General features: G+C 40.1%; 1 protein-coding gene across 4 annotated transcripts in view; it reads left to right on the forward strand.

The window, feature by feature from the left end:
* The window catches only part of epha7 (eph receptor A7), an 86562-nt gene that overhangs the window by 29350 nt on the left and 31034 nt on the right, over positions 1-26178 (forward strand). The window lies entirely within an intron of this gene.

Here is a 26178-nt window from a genome sequence, read left to right on the forward strand (position 1 = left end):
TTTGTCTTCCACTAGCACGGAGCTCAGCCTTTGCTCCTACTAAGAGTGCATTTGACATTAGCACCGTGACGATTGACAGTATTAATTCTGAAAACCTCTCAAATGCTAACTACGTTAATGATTCCCCATTAACATTAATGGTCCCAGTCTGATATAATCCATAATATTTTTCAGTATGCATATTACCAAGATTAATTTAATGTGTATATCAGCACTACAGTGGCAAACGCTATTAGCTTAGCAAGGATGCTGTCTCCCAGCGGTACCTAAAGAGCTAGTCGTGTCTTTGCAGCTCATTCTCAAGGGAATCAGCCGTAATTAAAATGCTGTGTTTTGTAGTGACAAACTCTTAAGCCTTTTTTATTCATTATTTTTATGGATCCACTCAACAAGATTCCTCTTTCATGCTCGAGCATCCGTGAAACACAGTTGGCCCAAAAGACTGTAGTAATAAAAAAATAAGACTGCAAAGACAGTGTTGATGCTTTAGCTGCCAATATAACGTCTTTCTCTGGATAACTACACCTGCTGCTTTTAAATCACCATCATTTTAGTCGTTAGGAATGCTGCATATTTATCACTTCTCTCTTTGTAAATGCCTGCCTGCTGTTGTCTGCTATCAAAAGCAGAATCTTTTCTCGTATACAAGCTCTAGTGACAGAGGTGATCAGCTGAATGCATGTGCCCAGGTTTGTCAAAGAGACCTAAGCTAGAATGTGCCAGGGTGTTGAATGGCCAAGGACACAAGGACACCAGGAGGAGGATAATCACATGCTCCTTTGGACTTGCCCGTAATTATACGTGGCATGTTGACAACACACAATTACTCAGTTAACCTGGTGGAATATTAGGCCATTAGCTATTGTGAAAAAGAGCAGTGTTCTTTGCCAAGATGTTGTCATGTTCATAATTTTGAGTAAGTAGCAGCATTTAACATGCCTTAACTCTATAAACACAGCATTTGGGCTATATGAATCGACTTTTGTTGGTTAATTCCTTGATGTTTCAATATTAAATGCTTTTTTTGCCTTTGTTTTATGGCTTGGGTTTGGAAAAGTCTCTGAAATTTTATTTCAGCCATGACGCAATACTAAAAGTCTTCTTTGAAACCCAGACTAATCAAATTCATTCAGGGTTAGCAGTTCTTCATGGCAAGACGACCCTCTCCATCTGTTCAATGGTAGGACAGCAGGACAGAATAATACCTTTAATATGAAGGCTGGAATTACAGAAGACTGCACTGAAAAGAATAAATTAAGTGTGCAGAGGAAAAATCAGCACTGGTTTAATATGTTTTTTTTTTTCATTCACAGCATAACTGAGTGATGTATTTAATAAGAAGTCAGTATTTGTCCAACATTTATCTAACCCCAGATGACTTTTTTTTTCAACAAGTGTGCCAGAGTGATAGAATGACTGAGACTGAAGTTTGTTTGTGTCACGTGACTTCATTTTACCATTGAAACCCAACTATTTAACTCTTGTCTGGCCATTTTGTGAAGATTGGGGTAAGAAAATAGTATTTATTCTCTTAATCAGTATTAATTAAGGACATGAGTAAAGTTCATGTAGAAATTAGATCCTCTATGAGATTTATTGTCTCTGGGATGTTTAATGGAAGCTCTATTTTTGCTTGGTTTAATAGAAAGAGGGTCAAAACTTGCATTAGTTTAAGCCCATCCTGTCAGCACTTGCTTTAACTGGGAGGCCTTATATAGATGTGAACGTTCTCATTTACACTCTTCAGCAGATGTTAGCTCCTTTTTGCCAGACTCGCAGTTCCACTGCTCTCTGGACTATTGGGAAATGCTTAAGATTTCAGAACTTCTTAAAATAACTGGCAAGCAGACATGGCCACTTATTAGAGAATCACTGCGATATTAGAGTCATTAGAGTCTGAATCATCATTCAGAGTCGACTAAACTTTAGAGAAGGACCATATCAGTGAAAGAACCTTGAAAAGGAAACGGCCCTCTCTCCATCCCTCCCATTGCCTTCTGCTAAATGATAATCAGCAAGCACATAGACTCGTAGCTAGGGACTGGGGAAATGAACGAGTCTGTGAATACAGATGGTGATCCATCTGATGAGGAATTCACACCTCCCGTAATTATACCAAAGGAAGTGTCTGGAGCAAGGCTGGAGCTACATAAGATTCTGACTGCTTATTGTTCCCAGAAACCTAATTGCCTCTCAGATTTGTCTTAAATGAGTTTAAGTAGAGGCTGTAAGTTAGTAAGCTTGATTTCTTCAGCTCCGTCTTTGTAGTTTCAATAGAAATTCTTCAAGTTGAGGATTTTTGCTATCGTTGCTGCCTGCTTTATGCTGAAAGTTAAGAGTGTGATTCAATCAGCACTCCATTGTGAGCTGACTGTGCTGCACAGCCAACCTCAGAGGCCCGCAGAGGTCCTTCGTGCCTTAGCTTTCCTCGAGCACACTTATAAACAAGGCCTTTTGTTCTACCAGCCACTTGTAAGTTGGCCCTGTTCATAGAATTACCATTAATATTTATTCAAGCGAGGTGTTCGCATGTCTGAGCTAGAAAAATCCACAGTAGAGAGGGGCACAGAAATAGGATCGAAAATTGGTTATGGGAACGGCTGCAGGACCTGCGTTTGTGTGTACATGATGTGTACACCTGTTCAGCACAAGACCAGTGTAATGGGGTTTAGGTGCAATCAGTTACTTGTATAAACACTATGGAGTGGAAGGAAGAGCCCGTGGAAATTGATTTTAATGTCGAATGCTTGCCAGCAGCACAAAGCCTGTTACCCTCCTACAGAAGCTGTTACAATAGTGCTCTAAACTATTCACAGGTTTATTCATAGCAGGGAACAGGGAATGCTACTTAATGCTGTAATCTTGACTGCCATGAGTTTACCTAGAAATCCTTTAATGCCATCTAATAAGAGACATTTCAAATATCTGGTGCAGATACAGACAAACATAATGATTAAGACATGTTATTTTGATGCTTGATAACATTTTATTTAGACATAAGTATTTGGTATTAATGCAGATTTAGAAGGGTTTTGTTTTTAGCATACCTCCTTAACAACAGAATGTCTTTACTTTGAAGTAAACTGCACAGAAAGCAAAGTAACAGTTTACCTTTTCTATATACGGGGCCCAATGCTTACAGAAACCAGGTCCCAGCAGTATTAATGCATTAGTTTAAATGAATCAACACCTTCAAGTCATTCTGTCAAAATCCCTGAATCACAGGTTGAGGATGAGGAGTGGCTGCAATCTTTTACTCTAGCTTATCAGTCAGCCAAAGACCTGGACAGTTTTTAAAGCCTGACTGTTAAGGCCTTTACAGAAAATTGAAAATATTTTTTTCGGACTCCCCTGCTCTTAATGCAGCCATTTACACCAACTTCGTAATTTTACTGGACAGTAGAATTAACAGATATAACCAATCAGATTACTGCATTTGGCAACAAGTGTGCTTGTAATTCAAAAAATGTGCGCCAGTATTGTATACAGAATGAGATGGAAGTAGTAAGATAATCCTATTTTACTTCAGACACAGCTATATGCTGCTCCAGGTCAGTCAGCTCGGATGCAGTCCCTTCAAGGTAAACCGCTAAAGTTGAATCACATCATTATACAGCAGTGTTTTGTTCTACAGCTCAGTACAAAGGTCAGCTTATTAGGGGGGCTAATAATATTTTCTTTCGGAAAAAAATTCTGCTATTGTGTGTATGCCTTCTGAAAAATGTGTGTTTCAAAAAGCTATGTTAAAAAAAAAACACTTAATATTTCATATGGGGATTCATAATTTTGTCCTCATCTTTAGATGGGAAAAGCAAGCACAGGCTTGTAAATAATAGCACTTAATTTTTATTAGGGTTAACTTTAACTTTGTATTTACCTGAATAAACCAAAGTCCTGCTTTGTAGTACACACCTCTGGAAGCAACTGCTAAGAATTAGCATTTTATAAAAGATATTAAAATTCAGTTTAAATCAAATTGAACTGGATGCTTGAAATCTTATGTTGCATACAACTTTAACTGAAAGAGTTCAACAAAACGAGGCATCCCTTGGGGTCCCGATTACTCTTTCTGCCAACTGTCCAGATAAAGATAAAAGAAGACCACTCAGAATGTTTCACATTGATTATCAGACTTTATGTTTTCTCAATGAATAAAAACCGATACTTACGAATTGGTGTACTAAGCAATGCTACTAATTCCATGTCAAAAATGGCCTGTAATGAGGTGCAGGTGATGGGATTTCTGCTCTGTGCTCTAGTGACTGTAGTTCTGGCAGCATTGGGACGAAGCATGAAAACATCTGGGTGTTTTCTGCATTACGAACTAAATACAAACTAAATGTGAATTCTAGTGACTGTGCAGTGCACAATTTGCACTGTTATAGCTTTGCAGCTGGGCACAATGCATGGGATTTGCTCCAGTAAGTGGAAGAATTGATGGGTGGATGACACTTTTTGGGGCTGTGGCTCGGAGCCTGGCCTGGTTCGGCTGTGCATTAAGCATGGGTTGCCACAGTGATATAGCAGGGTGAAGGGACTGAAGGCTTTGTGACACTGAGGATTTTGACTTTCCGCTCGCCATGCTTGACTCATTGTTTTTAATTTGTTTTAACTGTGCTTATTTTTCTGTTTTGTAATCAATAATAATAATAATAATAATTATTATTATTATTATTATTGCTGTTGTTGTTGCTTGAATGCCTTAAAGGAACTTTGAGATTGACTTTAAATCCCTAGAATATTATGATCATCATTGCAAGACATCGGATGAGACTGACTCTTAACTTTTACAACAATCACACTTTTCTCATTACACGAGAAGCTGGGTTATCTTCTGTTTATTTTTAGCCATTCTTCAGTTCATTTGTTGTGCAACACTGTGTGAATGTAGGATGATGTTATAGTCCCCCTCATGTACAAACCTACTTAAACATTCAGAGAGAACAACAGGCTATTCCCTTTAGTACAGTCTCTCAGCACAGAAGGAAAAAGAAGAAGAACTGCAAAGAGGCACATAAGAATGTAAGCAGAGCATTTTACTTTGATCTGAAAAGGCTTTGTGCCTTTGCACTGCGTGAGAAGCAAATATTCCCATTTAGTTTGGCCGTTTTCTGATTCACTGTCCTCCAGCAGTTTAGAAAGGACGATAGCGTTGTTTTATACATGGTTTGATAATTGTTTACAGCTACGAGGGATGCTTCGTGTGCAAGGAATCGATACTCAATGGTAACCTATATGTCCATTTTATATGCATTCAATCATCACTAAAAGGATATTGTTCAGCGCATTTGTGAAAGTAACACTTGGGGAACAATAAGAGCATTGATTTATCCCTTTTTGTGTTCTAATCTGCCGTGGTGGCCTTAAACAGAAGGATTGATTGATTCTGAGGAGTCCCCACTGACCAGTGCCAGCCAGTGTAATTTTCTAGTTAAGCGGATCCCCCTTTGTAGCATTTGTCCCCGGTTTTACGTTACCTGGGAACCCATTCTTTTTAAACACGGCCCCTGCCCCCGCCCCCCAGCATCCAACATGCTTGCAGTAATTTGATGAGAGCCAGGCAAAGCACTAAGATTCAACAGCTGCAATAAAACTGCGGTGGTCTCAATGCAGCAGCTCAGAGCACTTAACCTGTAGCTTTTCTGTAAATGCCTCCTGATTTGTCTGTCACCCAATCCGTCAGCAATGAATAATTTTCATGGAAGGTGCACTTTAATTACTTTCCCATTTTAAATGGCATTATCGTGGCCTATCTAGGTAATTAATCTCACCGAGTATCCTGTTTCAGCCTTTTATTGCTGGCAGACGAGCTCCCTAAATCCCCCCCGAATCTGCTGTGCTTGAATGAGCCCTCCCTCACAGAAGCTGGCGTCGCCTCTTTCCCCTTCACTTGGTCCCTATCGGAAGCATTGGACAGTTCTTTCTTTCGGTGCAGGCGGCCTGTCAGAGCAACTGGCTGTTTCGCCACCTTGGAAAGGACACAAACAGACACATCCATGCAGGGCTGCAGGAAAGAACTGGCCACAGTCACAACGGATTTAGTGAGCCGATTCAATTTTATGTTGGTATTCAGGATCCGTCAACAAATTGCGTGAAAACTCCCAACAATGAATATACCCTTTTAACAAGTCTCCTAAATCTTCCTTCTGTGTGTGACAGAATTTCACTTTTGTCTAAAACGAATAAAACCAAATCATGGCAGCATCTTTCTACATTACCTCGAATGCACAAATTGCACTCGATATGGACTATGTCTCACACAGCTTTAAGTATCCACTTAATCACCAAATATAGATTCTTGTGCAGCCAAAAGTAGTTCCTGCAATGTTTTTCTTCTATTGGTGGTACCCAGGCATTTAAAGCAATGGTGGACTCAGGAAATGTAATGCATTGAGAGCAAGGCTAAAACAAGGAATCAGCTGAATATATAGAAATCTCTCTATAAAAGCTGGCTCATGGGTCTCAGATTATTGGAGGTGAGGCCTGGCATGCAGTGGTTGTCTTTTAATGCTTTTTTCTCAAAACTTTACCCCGAGTTAGAAAAAGTCTTCCCAGTTAAAGTGGATGTTTTGGTTTGACAGCATCATTAGAGGAAAGGTCACAGAGAGTCTGAAATAGAGAGGCTTTATTCCTTGGGGAACATTAGTGAATTTTAGAGAAACGCTGAATTTTGGGGAGTGACTAGAACTTAAATATAAGTTCTAGGTGTCCGCTTCTATTCCTGGCTAATGTCCTATCATTTTCTACATTCTCTGTTATAATAACATTTCAAAGAAAAACATACTGAAATTTCCTTTCTATACAGAAAGGAAATTTCAGTATGTTTTTCTTTGAAATGTTATTACTTTCTATCGATTTTGTTTCCATACATGCTCTGTCTGCTTTTCTGTCTACTTTTGAATGCAGCATTATTAATTTGGTACATTTGCAGGGAGAGCAATGACTTCATCCTGAAAATTCTGATGTTTTAGGTTTAGCTGGAGTGCTGATTCACATTCATTTTCATCCTATAGGGTCCTTTCCCCTGGAGCAGACACAGAAACACCTTAAATTATTCAGGGCTATGCAAGGCACCAGAAAGAGATTGAGGCAATGTTTTTGTGTTTATTTTTTGGCAGTCTATCTGCGTTTACCTTCCACGACTTTCAGTTAGACCCTCACCTTTCTGGAATCACTTCTTTTCTTCTCACAGATGGCGGCTGCTCTCATTTATCCGCTGAAACATTTGACAGGTCTTTCTTGGCCACTAAACAACTTTCTGTACACTCGCACTTATCAATATTTAGGGAGCATTACGTTTTTGCTTCTGTAGTCTATGATATCTTAAACTCTTGTGCAAACAAAGATTTATCTGGCCGCATAAAGCAGGAAGTTTGGACGTGGACGTGTTTGACTAGACTCGGCTGCACATTTATATTCTGGCGACGGGCTGGCCAAATGACAGGCCCCAAAGTTAAAGGTTGTGAATCCAAGTCGCAGAATATTCTCTTGAAGTGTCTTTAACGGTTAATCTGCTCTCTTGCTGTGGATAATTGAGGCAAAGTATTCAAAGTGTCAGCAAGGCTCAGATTGTTATGGTCGCTGTGTCAGTAGCTCTGTCTTTATGTCAAGCAAATCTAATCTTCTCATGGGAAAAGAAAGATTCTTTGGCTTTGTTTTTGCATGTGAGATGCGACGTTTTTGGTATTTTAATTGCAAACAATTAGTTGATAAAGGAAGTTGATAATATTACCTTATTTGTGGGAAAACTATCTGTTTATATATATTTATTCCAGGGAAGAGGCAGATTTGGCATATGACATGGAAGCTATGATTTCTTGTTGAATTCAGTGTTTGCCGGGCATTTTTATCAAATGAAAGTACATGGTACATGGGAGTGATAGCAGCCATACTGAGAGATTGTACAGACCGGTCGTACCATCACTGGAAGTAGCCTTAGAAAACTCTGAATTTATGGGGGACTATGTTACTGTTAAGGCTGTGAGGATGACAATATCCAGTTCACCTTTTTTGGGGATGCATAAGAAAACTGATTTTTAATATAATGCTTCATTAAAGTGTAAAGTAAGTAATTCATTTAAACAAGCTTAAAGAAGCCTTATCTAAATAAGGCTTCTTTAAGCTTATATAAGAGCAACAGAAATATGTTTCAGCCTGAATTTTCCAGATTAAGTCACCTCGGCCCTGTCTGTGCCACCTCCACCTCTGTGGTGACAGATCACGAGCAGAGTATTCTCTCTGTGAAATTACAGACCTGAGGGGCAGCTGATGAGAAATGTCACTGTCGACAAAAATGGAACTCTAATATATTCCATCACAGGTTTGTTGGACACTTATTAATGTCTCTCAGTGAGTGCTACTAATTAAGGCAGTCAGTCTGGTGCAGCAGATGAGGCGTGGGACAAATAACAGTGTGACCTGAGAACAAAAGAGCTGTGATGAGACTATACATATTTAGCAGAGCTATGAAGCACCCAGAGCACAGTGTTCAGGCTGACAAAAAAAGCCTTTTCCTGTGGTGGAGCAACACACCTGATATTCATAATCTGTCTTAAAACGTCGGTCTTTGTTAGATGTTTTCATTTTTTACGACCATTATTGTTTTTCCTCTCTTATTAAAGAGTTGTATTGCTACCACGTGTTACTGTTATTTCCTTTATTGTGATGAGATTTAGCTGCTTTAATGTGGTTTCAAATCTGAGATGCTGACACATCGGAATTAAAGAAAAGAGATGGGAAATTCATGGAAATTCACTTTCAGACAATGCTGGCTGCGGTTGCAGCGCTGGCCGGTTGCTGTGTGCATTATTTTTTATAGAAAGTTACAGATACTGCAAGTTCTAACATTACAGTTCTAACAATATTTTAAATTAATTCTGATAACATATTAAACATTTGAGCAAAGCCTAGTTCTGGAAGACGTGTTGATTCACTGCTTTCCTTCTCTTTGATTTTATAGTGAAGCATATCTTCAGTGTTTACCCCACGGCCGCATGCAGCAATCAATTTGTAGCTCACTCTAGGCTGAATCAACCTATGATTGAGGCTTTATAGACTAAACAGTTCATCAAGTAATCAGGAAAGAATTTGATTGGTTACTGGCAATGGTGCAGCCAACCAGTTTTAAAAATGTGAACTGGAGTTTCTATATTTAAAGCGTCTGTGTTTTCGAGTGCTGATCAGCCAGTGAAGGCAGCCTGCTTTGACTGTGGAATGCAGCTGCCCTCTGTTTAGTGCCCGTGGGTTGCCGTAATGCCTCGGTAACTTCCCAACTTTCCCTCTTTGTCTTTCTTTATCTACTCACTTGCTTGCACTCTGTCTGTTCTCTCATATGTATTCTTGCTGAAGTGCACAAACCTATCACACACACCCAGTCAGCGTGCACCTGTGACTCCTCGAGCCTCTCTTTATATGGAACACATGCTCAGGAATGTCACAGCCCTGGCTGCAAATGGCTTCGGCACTTTGCGATAGAGCCATTTGAGTGTTTCATTTCCTGCCGAAGGAGTTAAAAGGACTTCCAAGGGTAATAAAAGCCAAGTGGGATTGCATGCCGTAGGTGCCCATAGCAGAGAATTCTCCTTACTGGACAAACACACAGCAGGAATCTTTCATCAACAGCTAAACTTTGATCATAATCATTCTTTTGATTCTCTACTGTACATTATCCCCCTACTATAAAGGCTGGCAGAAGAAGATGGCACATTTAACACCTGAAGAGTGATATATTTATTACCAAGATGTGTTGCTGAACAAAGCATGCAGTTTGTCGTTTGTCTGGCTTACTTTGAACAGAGTTATTTATCACCTGTAGGCATCACAGCTGTGGCAGAGAAACAAGAACCTCTGTAAATGTCAGTGTTTTGGGTTCCATAACAATAATAGAGAATCCACTTGAGCATATTTTTACATTTATTTTCAAAGTATGGCGTTACAGTAATAATCCAGCTATAGAGCATTCGGAAACATTTTGGAATATGTTAAAAATAAATGTTATGTGAATAGCTGAAGAATAATATGTCACTGAAACAATGAAAGAGACAATAGGATAGGAATAAATAGTGGAGCACTCGTTTGGGTCTGTAAGTAGGAATGAATAAACATAACCTTTGTAGAATCAGTTGATATTATTTTGAGATGCATTTATATTTGTGTTGACTCCCTTCAACATGCTTGTTTTTCCTTCTTTCATAAAGTCTATGAAATAGTTTGCGGTTGCAGTGCTGGCAGAGGTCGGCATTGTGTAACACAGTCGTGCATTGTGGTTGCAGGGTGGGTGTGTGAGGACTTTTTTGGGGGGTCTGTGAGCATTGCTCACTGGTGCTTTGTGAGATAAAAAAGAATGGTGGGAGACTGACAGCTCGGCTTTTTTCCGTCTTTCATTGTCTCATCAGCATACTGTCTCCTGCAGTGAGGAAAACTAATTATGTCTTCAACCCCTGCTTCACCCCCCTCCCCTTTTATTCAGATCATCACACTTGGAAATCATAATGAGTTTGTGTCAGACCACTTTGCCTTTTAGAAAGGAAGAGGGGGAAAATTCCGAAAAGTCCATTTGCCTTCGCTCAAACAAGCTGCCGGCAATTACAGGCAACCTTTCAACCCTCCGAAGCTGTCGTCTCGAATTCTTTCAGGCCCCGACCAAAAAAGTTGTGGACCTGCACACCTGCTAGCTTCCTTGTCTGCGGTCGTACGCCTTTAAACCAGAGCTGTACCAAAACCTTTTTGTTATCAAAGCAGAGGAAGTGTGTGACAGCCATCTGGCAGGCTGCTTTTAATTATTTATATAAAACAACAGGAAAAAAGATTATGGCAGCTGAGGATTTGAAAGGATGCTTGGGCTTCACATCTGGGCTATGGGAAGTAAGCGAGGGCAAGAGGGATGTTGTGTCCAAGAGCTTCCCAGTGCCTTTGACTCAGATGATTTCCTACTTCCTTGGACAGCTGAGACAAAGACTTTGTGAGAAGTCTTTGGCTCTGCCTGAGACAGAAGTCATAGTGCTGGGAGAAAATAATTGCTCATTCAGCCTTGTGATTTCAGAGATTGAAACAGATCAGTCACCTTCAGAGAAACAGCACACGGGCAGGTGTTTAGGCAGAATATTTGCTTATAATACATTTGGACATTTTCCCAGGGCTACATCTTTGCCATTTGTAATACTTATTGGCTCTTTTCTTTAACCTGCTTTTTTACTTTTACCTCATTTAATGTATTCCTATCTTCCCACCACACTTAATTTGGTGTGTAGTTTAATGATCTATTAAGGCTATAATGAGTGTAGAAATAGATTCTAGTTTCTGCTGTTCTTGGATTTCTTCCCATAAAATTGAACGACGAGTCTAGAAACCCCCCGCGCACCTTTTGTTGATCATAATTTGGTTTTTAGGGTTTATGTTTGAGATTACTGAAGCATTTTCTTGTGTAATTGTATGGTTGGTTATTTATTTTTAATGATAAGAAAAATAGAGCACTAAATAAAAAGGGACGAGGGCAGCCAGGCCTGTTTTTAACCATGTTAAACCTTCAGAAGTATATTTATCTTTTAATGAAGATTTATTTAGGGGTGGAACGGTGTAAGCATTCGTCAGTGCAAGACATTCAGTGTGGCAGACTTTTTCTTGGTTCACTACACCCTCTGAAGCAAATAATTACTGTCAAGTGAGCCCAATACACTCTAATTAGGCCAATTTCTTAGCACTTGTAGAACACAGTAGAGCTGCAGTTATTAGTTAATGAACAGATTAGTCAATCGACAGAAAATAATTAGGCAATAAATTGAAAAATGGATTCATTGTCGTCAAGTCCTTTTCTCTAAATCTGCAAAATGCAATCATCTGCTATTTTCTTTTGATTTCATAGTAAACTGAATGTATTTGGCTTTTTTGTTGTACAGAAGAGCAAAATAAAGAAAATCACTGATAAATGTATATTAGAAAGCCATGTGTTTTAATCATGCAACACTCTGTTTTTTTTCTTGTCTTTTTTTTGCCAATTAACTGAAGTTTTTGGTGAAACAACAACTGTCTGTGAAAAATGAAGAGTGTTGCCCATTCTGTTAGCACGCTCTCCACAAACCATAAATGTTGAATATCATCACGAAACGTATTCTGTAACATTTCCTTTTTATTGTTTTATCTTATTTAAGTTACATTCACACTCCAACATCCACTTGTTTAGGGGTTTTGAAGATGCACTGGGTTAAAATACACCCTTTCAACAATGCACACATGCCTCGACAGCCCGCCTGGCAGAAAGCTTTCTTTATGTTGCATTTACACTCTCAGGAAGTGAGAAGCCACGTTCTATTTCTTGTCATCGGGTAGTAAAGACAGAGAAGAGCTCTTCTTCTGTGACAACTGTGTGCTGAAGTGTATTCTCAGAAGAAAGATTACATCTAAATGAAAGTTCGAAGAGCCTGTATCCTCAGAGACTGAGCTAATTAAATTTGTAAATTCCTCCCAAATCATCTCCCTATCACGCTGGTAACTCGATGCTGCCAAAAAGCGTGTCACAATGTGTTAAGACCAGTATACTGGCAGAAGATATTTAGATGAGAGATGAAATTAACGGCCTGCAGAGACCCCTGTTTTTTCAGCAGGTTTGGCTTTTATAAAACGACTCCTTAAGAAGAGAGATACTCGCTTATTAATGTCATGGCATTATTTGATTTAGCCTGCTTTGCAAAATTAAATTACATCGAGCTTGTGAGATCCACTGATTTAATGCATTGAGTTGATGTATTTCAGCTGTATGGGGTTGTTAATCTGACATATTACAGATAACATCCTCTGCTTTCTAGCTGAAATGAAATCGCTGTTGATAACATGAGATGAATTCAGTCTGGAAGCTCTGAAAGTGTACAGCATCTGACAGCCACTGTAGACAAGTGCAAGCACCCCACGTACCGAGCGAGTACACGCATTGTGTGCTGCTGTAGGGGAAGACTTATTCCCAACACTGCTAACACAGTTTTTTTTGGCCACCTTAAGCTAGCTAAAGGTGGCTCGCTTTTAATTGTATGAACGTGATGGCATCTATTTTGGAATAACTCATTAACTCTCCAATTAACTGTGGACAGCGTGGGTGGAGGATCCCTAAGTAAACATGCCGGATGTCTGAGACAAAGAGGCAAAAGCCTTTGCAGTCTCGCATTGTCCCAGGAGTAATTGGGTTGGGGGTCTGGGAGAAGCTCGGCACCCTGAAAAGCAAACTCTTACCAGACCCTCCCACTAAGTCTTAAGCCTCGTCTCCCTGGCCTCCCTATCACACAGAAATCACCAATTACAGTAATGGCAAATCCAGCAGCCGATACACAAAAGCTGACAATGATGTGACACCTTGCTGGCCTTAATCAACATGTCAGGCTTCATCTCTCAATTTGCAGGGCCTCTGCCACTTGCTTTCCTGTGTGACTTTAAGCTGCTTTGGCCCAATTTCACATGGACCTATTATCTTCTCTGGGCTTTGTTAAGAGAGAAACTGCCCTAAAGACAGTATGGCTTTGTGTATTCACAGCTATTAACTCTGATTGTGTACGTGTCATGTTAAAAACTTTTTTTTTCTCTTGACACTTTTGTTCCTAAGTTTGCTGCCAAGTATTATTATTAGTATTATTATTATTGGGCTTAATGTTAAATACTTTGGGGAAAGTATTTTAACCTCCTAAGGCCCGAACTCTTCCACAGCATGCATTTTTAATTTCTTTTTGATATTTGGGCTGATTGGGGCCTGATAAATGTAAAAACAAAGAATTAGGAGGGGTTTTTTTTTAACCTAATTTTAGTTTCTATAATATCCTCGTAAGTGACTATCAGGCCCTTGTAGAGCAAAATTGAGTGTTTTGGTCTAAATAACCCAAAATGTGATGTCCACATATGTGGACGCCAGGTCCTAGGTTAAGGTATATTAAGGATTAGGGTATAGGGTGAGTGAGGTTTAGTGTAATGAAATTCATAACATTTTAGGGTGAAAATATAGTTTAAATAGAACTTTTATACATGCATACAATAAGCAACTGAACTGACATCAAAAAAGTATTGACAGTTTTTCCATAAAAAGGTTTTTGGTTTCTCTCTAAATCATACAGGCTTGGCAGCTGATGGGTTTTAAGTGATAATGGCCTTGAATGGACCAAAAACAGAGGATTGGGTCTAATTTAAACGACTTATCATTTATCAAGATGTGCAGTACGTGTCACATGTCAGACGTTGTCTCAGTTAAACTGTCCAAAATTGTTAAACGTATTATTTCAGTTGGTCAAAGAAAGAATGGAGGCTTATGAATTTGACCAGGAAATGATAGATTCATTTTGTACAGATTCCATTCTGAGCACCGATGGCCCATCTAAATTTACAGCAAGATTCACTCAGCCCTCTCATAACTTTGTTAATGCAGGCTGAGGCAGATTGGCATCTCTGCAGTTCGCTAAAACACTAAACCTCCTTCCATCACATCGGCTGGCTGATGTACGACTTATAGTACAAGGCCACGGGATAAAACGGCATACTGTATGAGCTGTGGCGTGTTGTCTGCGTGTTTGCGCTCTACACTGCCGGTGGTCCTTCTCTAGCAGGGAATCTGCATCACAAACAGCAAGCATGCCGCACCCCCACTCCCACCACCCCCACCGCCCCCTGCTGCTGCTTTCTGAGTTTGAATCCACACGTCTCCACTAAGCTACGGCACGGCTCAGCCGCCCCATATAGATATAAATGATCTCACCATTTATTCTTGAGTTTAATAGTGAAGGATTAAGGCAATTCAGGCAGATTACAAAGCTGGGCCAGCTTCTTTAATTGTCTCTGTGTGACTAATAGGAGTTGTATTAGGCCAGGCATTTTGAGAGACAACACAGTGCGTTCATGGAATTGACTGCTGATTATTTCCATGTGGAGGCTGAGATATTTATGTGACCGGCGCACTTTTTTTTTTTTTTTTTACTGCGGGGACAGATTAAGAAATACCTTTCTTTTTCTTTTGTGCATAGATCTGCTCTGACAGCATCTCTTTACCCTGTACCTGTTTCTTTTCTCCCTTTCAACTAAAACAGAAATAAGATTACCAGCAAAAGAAAGAAAGCAGTTAGGGTGCAGACTGAGCTCTTTTTTTTCTTTGTGTCTGGCCAATCTTCAAACCTTAATCAGTGCGCCGACTTCAAGGAGGTACAGTGCTTTCCACGCAGACTTCTCCACCCAGTAGGGAGAGCAATTTGTCTGCTCTCAGTTTTTATGTGGCCATTCCCTGCTTCTATCGTCTTAAGCAGCTGAGCTTACCACAAAGCCACGGAACAGCCAAATTGAGAAAACATTATACAGCTAATAGAGCTGTTGGAAAAACTACCTCGCTGGATTGCTTAATGCCATGAGGTGCCACCTTGAGTGCACTGGGAGCATTATGTTGCTTAGCTCATCGTAGTGTTTTGAAGTCCTTTTCAATATCACTGTTATTTTCTTCCCAGCTTCACTGATGATCTCTGACATCCCATTAGATTGTCTGTTATTTGTATTACCCTCACTGAGAAATTGTGGTGGAAATTGTGAATTAAATTTCTGTAACCATCCAAAGAAGAAGAGAGTCATTATCAAGTCCAATATACAGTTGGCAGCAAACAGGGAGACTTTGCTTGAAGGAGAAAGTACAAACTATGAGATTGTTTCCCAAGATACATTTTCAAGGCTAATTATCTTGCAATAATGACATCATTAAAATGATGGGAAGCCAGGGCTCAGGCTGTTGAAGAATGGAGCTTTGCTCGCACAATACTTACTCATACTTCCATGCACAAGAGTTTTAGTCTGCTGAAACCATATCATTAAACAGATAATGACTGAAAAAAAAACTGATTTCTAAATTTTGACATTAGAAAATATTCACCACTTTTTGGTTTTTTGGACATGGCTCAGACTAGTAGTTAACTTCACTTCCCAGACTTTTTGACAGCTCACTGAGAGCTTGTGAGAACTTTTTTGTTGTCAGCTGCAGGTTTTGTGCACAGGTGGAAAGAAAGTCAAGACAACGTAAGAGTCACGACCGCAACTGAAAAGTGACTGAAAGATTCTTGTATTCTTTTGTGGCTGGGGAGACTGGCATCCACTGCCTATTCCATTGCGGAATAGTGAAACAGTTATTTGGTAAGGTGCATACTAGACCACTGTATTCTGTTTGAATAAGAAAATAAGCCATGGAACTACCGGAACACAAATTTTCCTAGAGACAAGCCACTTGAAGTGTCCTGAAAAGAAATAAATGGGGAAATGGAATTTGTTCTAATATGTCCCCCCTTAACCCCCATATTCACTGACCATAAACTGTATTAGAGTTGGACATGACTTCTAGATCCACATTTATGAAACTTGACATGAAACAAGAAATTTTTCTAAGTAAACGGTTTGCTTTTTTGTTTACAGTCTCATTGCCAGTTTGTAATGTAATGTTATATATATATATATATATATTTGTGTATTTGTGTATATATATATAGATATGAGCTCATTAATGCGTTAGCGCTGTGCAGCCCCTTGCACAGGCGTTCCGCGTTAACTCGCTAACGGAGATTTGCCGTGTTAATAAGGTTATGGTATTAACGTCATTTTAACGAGATTAACGCTGACAGCACTAGTACATACTCAAGTACAGATAGCTGAAAATTCCACTTAGGTACAGTAACAAACTATTTGGACTTCCCACTTCTGTTCACCGTCGTTATCAGACATATCTGTGTCCTGTACAGGATTACTTTTATGGATGTCTGAATTGATGGTGGACAATTCATATAAATAATCTTTGTGTGGTTCAGACTACATTAAGTAAACTTCACACTGAGGGATGCAAGGCAGTGATTTAGGGAGCACTTGATTTACTTTTGCTTTTCATTCCATTGGCGAAGCACACGTTTTCAGTATTGGTTGATCGTGTTCGTTTATTATGAGAAGCCAAAATCATGATTGCGATTAAAATTTGATCAGTTGTGCTGCTCTAATAAGCGTGAAGTCTCCTCGGTTTCCCCTCCCACCCCAAGGTCATGATGTTGATCTGTCACAGTTTGTGGGACTAGAGCAAGCGCGATATGCAGCTACTTAATGCGAGCTTGTTAGTGTTGTGAAACATTGCTCATATGTAGTAGCAATAATCCTATGGGATTAAAAAAGCTTTTTAAATTTTATCCTTGGTAAAGAACACAAATAAAACACATCTTTAAAACACACTTGACTGGTTATACATTCATTGGTTAGGGTCTTTCTCAGTTTTTATAAAGGTGCATGGTCTCATCAAAAGGACTACAGTATCACAAAATTTGCCTGTAAGGATTTTGATATAGTATGGCTTGCAATTTATCAAAATAGCTGGGGCCCCTTTGCATAAGCAGTCTCTCCTGCACATAAGGCTGATGTAGATGGGACAAAGGACAGTGTCCATGCCTTTGAAAGGCAAAGACAGAGAAGCTGGGGGCAGATCTGTGCCCAGTTCAGCTGGGCAACCTGAGAGCTGGCTTTGTTTCCACAAGCAGCCGATCACTCAGCGCAGTTTTGGTTGAAAGCTGTTCGAATGTTCAGGGTAGAGGGCAGTCTGGGAATATTCAGCTCTTCTTAGACTTTGCAACCTTTTAGTAGCATGAATGGCTTTAACATGACACTTGATGATAAATCACAGTTATAAATTTGATTAAAACAAACTTTTAAATTGCTTTAAAAGCATGAAAACACACCCACATATAGTGTCTGTCTCTGTTCTTAGAAGTCATCAATCATAATGAATTGGCCGTTTTCATAAGATAACATAAAATGTAAAAGAAAAGTTGCTCAGGAGGTCAGCCATTGAAAAGATCAGCTCGTTCTGTGCGCTGTTGCACATGAGCAATTGGTTCAGAAATGACTCTTTCTGGACAAATATACTTGGCATGCATTTTTGTTGAGCACAAAGTGACACGCCCAGCTGTAAGGATTCGTGCGCTGCCGTCTGGTTCCCTTAACATCCTGTCATTTGGTTTTTGTCTGAGCATAAAGAAGACATCAAGTGAGCTCATAGCAGACAGTTGAGTGATAGAACAGCTCATCCCGATGACAGACACAAAAAGCCAGTCCCTAAAACTGTAGTCAACTGCTAAGTAGGCCTTTGTGCAATCTTATTTTTTTCTTTCTCCCACATGCTGTCTGGCTGGAGGCCTGTGTAGAGTGTCTGGCCCGGGGGTTACTCATCATGAGTGTAGCTGCCAGCATCAGGCCGTCCCCTTGATTACAGGGCTGCTGCTGACTCGGTTGGGTGTTCCAGTCTTATCCCTTTATCACCAGGTGCATTTATGCAGGCTTTGCACCACTCGGTTTCCTTTAGATGCACTTGCTTGACTGAAACTGCGTGTGCAGGCAAATGAGTTCTGCATTTTCCACGTAAGGTTGTTGCCAGCATCCAGTGTCTGGTTGCTCACACAGAATTAGATGGCGCTACACAGACACGGCAGATGTAGACTGGATTACGTTAACATTAAATGCACCTACTGGCATATTAAATGTGGCATCTATGCAGAAATAACTTCAGACACAAGGTAGTTCTAAAATAGAGACGTCAGTGACACGGGCATCAGGAGTCACTGCATCGTTAGAAATGTCAGTTTCTACTAATTTGTTATCATTTAGGATCTACTTTTTTTTTTTTACCCTCAAGGCTTTTCAATAATTCTGCTCCACATTGACTGGCTAATTCAAATATATTCCATATCCTTGTGAGCACAGTGTGTGAAATGGAATACATACTTTGGAGGGTTGCATATATGGATCAATATGTATATGTGTACTCACTAGCTGGGCTCACATCCTCGTTTTAGGTTTGACAGATAAAGGCGAATGCCTTAAGCATGAATTGAGCTGCGGTTTGGGGAAGGCCTCGGAGGGGATTGGCGCCGGGTCCTGGGCCTGGCAGATCCCCATGTAGTAATGAAAAGGGAAGAAGTGTAAGAATTGCAAAAAGGGAGGGAGGGTGGAGCCCAAAAACGAGAAGGAACAGCTTGTAGACCTGGGAGTCATATATACATAAGAACCGGAAATTCAGATCATCTCCAACATATTGATCATATATGTATACATCAGTATCTATCAAATAATCTAAGCCCTATTTTCACCTTCACATGAAAAAAGAACTGAGAAATAAGCTGCAGAGCTCCGCAGCTTTTACATAGTTTGTGTTGTTTTAAGAACCTAAAGCTCTGTTTTTGTGTTTTTCCAATCTGTACTGAAATATTCAACCATTTACTATTATTATTACTACTACTATTATTATTTTCTCTCCTTGCAATACAAACCTTAGCTTATCAGCAAGACCTGACAACAGCAGTGCTTGTCGTACTTCACTTCGCACCATCATTGGCGACTTGGCAGTTACTGTACTTTGATACCCTTTAACACTGTCTTTAACAAAACATCTATGGGCAGTCCAGCTTGGCTTTGCATTACCGTTTCTCCTCGTATTGCTTCACCTCTCTCTCTCTGCTTTGTGGATTGGGTGAGCAATGGCAGTTTCATCTTTTTCAAAGCTGGAACCAGTGGTTAGATTTTTGGGAGGGGTGCGCATAGTCACATTTGGGACAGTGTGGGATGAGCAGCTGATCCCAGATGAGGACTTGATGCCTGTCGTGCTCCTGCCTTTTAAATTAAGAGCAAAAAGCCTGAAAATGTAAACTAAAAGCATCAATATTTCATGTTTACTGAACAACACTTAATAATTTAGAAAGATAAGTCTCAAAGCTAGATATGTCATAGTTACTTGGTTGACAACAAAAAAACATTCAATTAAATGGAAATGTGCAGACACATTCCCTTTATATCCACACTGTAATATATGGTATCATTGAGATATTCAAAGAAAATATGAGACATTTGTATAAGCTTGATTGCAGAGCTTGAGCTGAGGCGTTGGTGGAGTTAAAGAATTTAGGATTTGCCTATTTTTTCTATTTGTCCTGGTTGTTTTTTGGGTTTTTTTCTCACAATGAAGGTGATCCCCTTTGAATGACATGCATTAGCACTCATGTAGATTTGTTCCACTTGCTGTGTGGCACATTGTTTTTCTGTACTCTTGCAAAATGAAATATCCAAACAGAAGTCCAGTGCTGAAATACCCAGACATAAACTATGCATCTGTCACTTCATCTCGTGGAGTGCTGAACTTAAGGTTCTTGCACCAGGGGAGCACACATACACCCTCCATCGCTGTCCATAACAGGGGAGCAGGATCATTTTCACTTCTATTGCGCTGCATGCTAATTTAATTGTGTGGTGTCTTGAGGAACTGCAGACCTGGACTAGCTCCACTGGCAATCAGCAGTGTGTAGGGTGAGAGAGCGCCATATAAAAATTACAGAGGTGGCTGGAGGGGCCTTGGATGTGATTTCCCTCAGATGGTGCCTGTCCAAGACTGTGATTAAAGAGCACATGAGCACTGATTAATATGATCATTTTCCTAATGACAGATGTATTTCTATAATAGATGGATGTTTATGGTGCCAGCCCTGAGCGATCATATGTCCCCCCCATTTTGCAAAACAGCAGCTGTGGGTCTAATTTGAAATTTTAATATTTCTCATTCTGGATGCCAAACATTTGGTTTATTTGTAGATGATAAGGAAATGAAAGCAGCGTTAGGAGCAGCTGCCTCTGTGTGAAACCACTGATAAGTGACTATAGGGGTTGCAACCTCAAAATAATAGCACAGCCTCAGGATTCTGACCCGGTGAGTGCCATCAGTCCACAGCACCACTTTTTTTTGTAATTTATCTCACTTATCAATTCCTGTGGAGCTCAGATGTCCAATCAGGCTTTCAGATTGGAGCGCAGGGCCCTCAGGCTGTGCTTTGACATTTAAGCAAGGCAAAGAGGTGGAAGGCCGTTTGGCTGCTTAGCAGCTCCAGTAAGCATCCAGATTCACCACGCTGTCTTTTTCCCTCAGTAGCCTTTGTTTCATTAAGATAAATGATAAAAATACTGCGTATGCTAACGTGGATTTCTGTTTAGCCTGGTCATGTATTTGAAAAGACATGCCTTCCAGCCGCTTGTAGCAGAAAGGTCAGCGAGGCAGCGGAAAAGCAAAGCCAAGCTTGTACATTATAACGAGTACCAGTGCTTTCATTTCTCATCTGGCCTGTGCCTGTTTGTTTTACCGTATATTCTCACTGACAGTCCATGTACTGGGCTGGAGTTAGATAGCATCATTATAACACAGCTTACCAGCAAAAAGGGATTTAGACAAGCGTGGCATATTTTCATGACTTCATCAGGCTGTCTGGGCAATGAATTCTGCTGATCTCAGGAAATTCAACAATTAAGAATGAGAATATCAGGCTCTACATCACGCAGCCAGGCAGTTCCTGGGGATTTGTACTGATTAAGTGGTTTCAGATGGAAACAAAACTCTGAGCGTTTCCTTCTGTTTTTGACCGTGTCGTGTCTTTCCAGCATCCTCCGAGAAACAAGCCTGCGTATCTTGAGTGTTCGTTTGCATCCTAACACTCCTCGCCACCTCACGTTACGTCACATTACATCCAGCACACACATGCGAGCCTGTTGTGTAATGTCACGATAATTGCAATTGCCAAAATAAGTCAACAAACATTCGTATTTGGCAGCCGGGGACAGTTATTACAAACAACCGGTCCCTGTGATTCTCATGTGAGCGGCTAAGGATTTGAAATCAAGCAGCACAGTTTTATGCCTGTGGTAAATACATGGTTTTGGCACAATCAAGCTGCAGTACACATTTAGTTTATGTTCCATGTCAGTGTTCTCTGAGTCACACTGCCGTTTTTTTTCTTTCCAGCTAATCGTTATGGCTTTCTAAACATGACCTGATTTCTGTGAGGCAGAGGAGGAAATTACTGTTCACACCTGGCATTATTAAAACAAGTCTTGATTTGATTGCATGCGATCATATCTGCTTCACTGCCTATATTTTATATAGGAACTTATGGGGAAAAAGAAAGGAAATGCACACTTGTAGTTGCAGAGAGGATTGCTTTGGCTTTGCTAAATCTGGTCATATGTGTCCCTGAGAATTTGGCCTCAGCCTTTGAATCTGAATTAGTCCAGTGAGATTACAGCTATGAGGCATGAGAGGAGAGGTTTCTGACTCACTGGTTTGTTTTTCACTTTGAACTTTATTTTCTGCCACTGCCACTCGAAGTACCGTTTGAAGTTTTCTTGACCCTCATGTAAACACCAGAAACAAGCTGAGGCTACTTCCACTTTGACAATCAAAACCTGTCATCTTTACAGAGTTTAAAGCTCTGTTTATAGTTAGCTGTTTAATAGCTATATTAATTATATTATTATATTATACATGTCATATATATATATATATATATATATATATATATATATATATATATATATATATACACACATACATACATACATACATACATACATACAGGGAGTGCAGAATTGTTAGGCAAATGAGTATTTTGTCCACATCATCCTCTTCATGCATGTTGTCTTACTCCAAGCTGTATAGGCTCGAAAGCCTACTACCAATTAAGCATATTAGGTGATGTGCATCTCTGTAATGAGAAGGGGTGTGGTCTAATGACATCAACACCCTATATCAGGTGTGCATAATTATTAGGCAACATCCTTTCCTTTGACAAAATGGGTCAAAAGAAGGACTTGACAGGCTCAGAAAAGTCAAAAACAGTGAGATATCTTGCAGAGGGATGCAGCAGTCTCAAAATTGCAAAGCTTCTGAAGCGTGATCATCGAACAATCAAGCGTTTCATTCAAAATAGTCAACAGGGTCGCAAGAAGCGTGTGGAAAAACCAAGGCGCAAAATAACTGCCCATGAACTGAGAAAAGTCAAGCGTGCAGCTGCCAAGATGCCACTTGCCACCAGTTTGGCCATATTTCAGAGCTGCAACATCACTGGAGTGCCCAAAAGCACAAGGTGTGCAATACTCAGAGACATGGCCAAGGTAAGAAAGGCTGAAAGACGACCACCACTGAACAAGACACACAAGCTGAAACGTCAAGACTGGGCCAAGAAATATCTCAAGACTGATTTTCTAAGGTTTTATGGACTGATGAAATGAGAGTGAGTCTTGATGGGCCAGATGGATGGGCCCGTGGCTGGATTGGTAAAGGGCAGAGAGCTCCAGTCCGACTCAGACGCCAGCAAGGTGGAGGTGGAGTACTGGTTTGGGCTGGTATCATCAAAGATGAGCTTGTGTGGGATGGAGTCAAGCTCAACTCCCAGTCCTACTGCCAGTTTCTGGAAGACACCTTCTTCAAGCAGTGGTACAGGAAGAAGTCTGCATCCTTCAAGAAACATGATTTTCATTCAGGACAATGCTCCATCACACGTGTCCAAGTACTCCACAGCGTGGCTGGCAAGAAAGGGTATAAAAGAAGAAAAACGAATGACATGGCCACCTTGTTCACCTGATCTGAACCCCATTGAGAACCTGTGGTCCATCATCAAATGTGAGATTTACAAGGAGGGAAAACAGTACACCTCTCTGAACAGTGTCTGGGAGGCTGTGGTTGCTGCTGCACGCAATGTTGATGGTGAACAGATCAAAACACTGACAGAATCCATGGATGGCAGGCTTTTGAGTGTCCTTGCAAAGAAAGGTGGCTATATTGGTCGCTGATTTGTTTTTGTTTTGTTTTTGAATGTCAGAAATGTATATTTGTGAATGTGGAGATGTTATATTGGTTTCACTGGTAAAAATAAATAATTGAAATGGGTATATATTTGTTTTTTGTTAAGTTGCCTAATAATTATGCACAGCAATAGTCACCTGCACACACAGATATCCCCCTAAAATAGCTAAAACTAAAAACAAACTAAAAACTACTTCCAAAAACATTCAGCTTTGATATTAATGAGTTTTTTGGGTTCATTGAGAACATGGTTGTTGTTCAATAATAAAATTATTCCTCAAAAATACAACTTGCCTAATAATTCTGCACTCCCTGTGTATGTGTGTGTGTCTGTGTGTCTGTGTGTGTGTGTATATATATATATATATATATATATATATATATATATATACACACACACACATGTGTGTGTGTGTGTGTGTCTATGTGTGTGTGTGTGTGTGTCTGTGTGTGTGTGTGTGTGTGTGTGTGTGTGTGTGTGTATATATATATATATATATATATATATATATATATATATATATATATATATATATGTGTGTGTGTGTGTGTGTGTGTGTGTGTGTATTGTGAACAGTGCAGTGCAGTGCAGTGCAGTGCAGATTCCATTATGTATTGACTTTTACCACCAAAATGTAGTCAAACCACTGAGGATGGCAGGACTTGTCGTTTTTTAGCTGTAATTATCAGGCCCATGCATCATATTAAATAACAGTCTCATTATTAGTAGCTAAGGTTTTTTTAGACTTAAATATTGATTGGGTTCTGGCTGTAATGCAAAATATTCTTTTAAAACAATGATCTTATCTAGTCTTATTTACAGTACGATTTAAGCCCAGTGTGTATGTGGGCTTGTAAAAGGATCACACCATGTGGCTAAGTTTGCCATTTCACCATTGCAAATGTACGCTCATGCAAATTCCATACACAACACACTGGAGTGAAAATGACACTATTTTTGCCTTGCATGAGCAAAAATAAATATGGCTCTTGCAAACCGGATTCTAGCTGACTTGAAGAAATCATCAAGTGCTGTGAGCTGCTGATGATAGGCTGCCAGCCTTGCTCCCTAATTTGGACACTGACACAGGGAAGCTGAGTGCTTCTTCAATAAGCGGGGTCCCTGCTGGTTTAACAATTATGTAACAAAGCTGACCAATGATTTCTGCATCTGTTACACTACTGAATGGCATTTTGATATTATATGAGAGTGAGCAGCATGAAACTCCACTGTGGGTAAAAATGAACTCCCTGTCAGGAGGCACTGGAGGGGTAATCATGCACAGTGTGCCTTGTGTGTGCATGTCAGTGTAGCATGAATGCAATTTCCCCCACTGACCTTCCACTGCAATTCCGATTCTTGGCTTCACAGCAGCACATAGGGCTATACTTAAGCTGTTAGGGGTGTGTGATGCACTCAGTGACTCACACACTTAAAAAAAAAAAGAAAGAAAAATGCCTGAGTGCAGAGAGAATTCAAGGAGGGATTCTATTAAGTGAATAACTTCTCATTTAAAACAAAAGTGCTCACTTGATGGTCAAACACACCCAACATCATTTCACATCAGCTCTGTCTGTTACTTTTAAGAAAAAACATAGCTGTGAATATGATAGTGGCTCCTTGAACTGGGAAATAATTGTGCAGGTCAATATCACGATGGTTACTTGGACTATCAGCAGGGAATTCATCTGATGTTCCCATTGCTAATAATCCCTCTCTGTCAGAGCTGTCAGAGCCTAGGTCTCTTTCACATCAGGCCAAACTAACTGCTTTCAAACGGAGCATCCTTTGACCTCCCAGCATGGTCACTAAAAGGTGTCCCTACGTCAGCCAGCATTGTTATGCAGGGAACACTCCGTCCTCTTTAAAAGTGCTTTCAAACGCATTCGATTGAAGGGTACATTTTTACACCTTACCATCTGCAGTGAATAGGAATGATTGGACCATCAACATGTTCCCGAAATATTATGGTTAGCCAGTGATGAGTAACCATGCTGCAACTTTAATTATGTCAGACCAAAATCCAGATGATCGATGATAGGGAGCCGAAATTAGGATAATGAGATGGAATAAAAGATTCCAGTTACCATTTAACCTTTAAACATCAATAAGGTGCTCAGCAGTGTGATTTGATTTAGATGCTGATGATTTCATTTGTTTTTTGTGGGCTTTTTTGGCATACCATTCATTCAACTTGAGTTTCTGAAGTTATTGTTGGCACTACCTCTAAACCACATTATTCTCCCCTAAATCTGTAGAGTATTCTAACTCCACCACTATGTGGTTTATCTGTGGTCTTGTGTATGCTAAGCAGTTGCAAAAAACAGAAACAGGAAAATCATCTGATAAGTTAGTCTATGGAGAAGTGACTTGGCAGCAGCTGGTGAAACTGACTCCTATGGTGGACCAGAGGTGGTGCTGTCCACGCCACACCAGGGACTGCGTCTGCAGTGAGTTTTGTTGTAAGATGGAGGCGCTGTAGAAAGTACTACAGCAGGGCAAGTCTGTAGGCAGTTGCAACATTACAACATTGGGC

This window comes from Rhamphochromis sp. 'chilingali' (assembly GCF_963969265.1).
Source record: "Rhamphochromis sp. 'chilingali' genome assembly, chromosome: 5".
NCBI classification, from domain to species: domain Eukaryota; kingdom Metazoa; phylum Chordata; class Actinopteri; order Cichliformes; family Cichlidae; genus Rhamphochromis; species Rhamphochromis sp. 'chilingali'.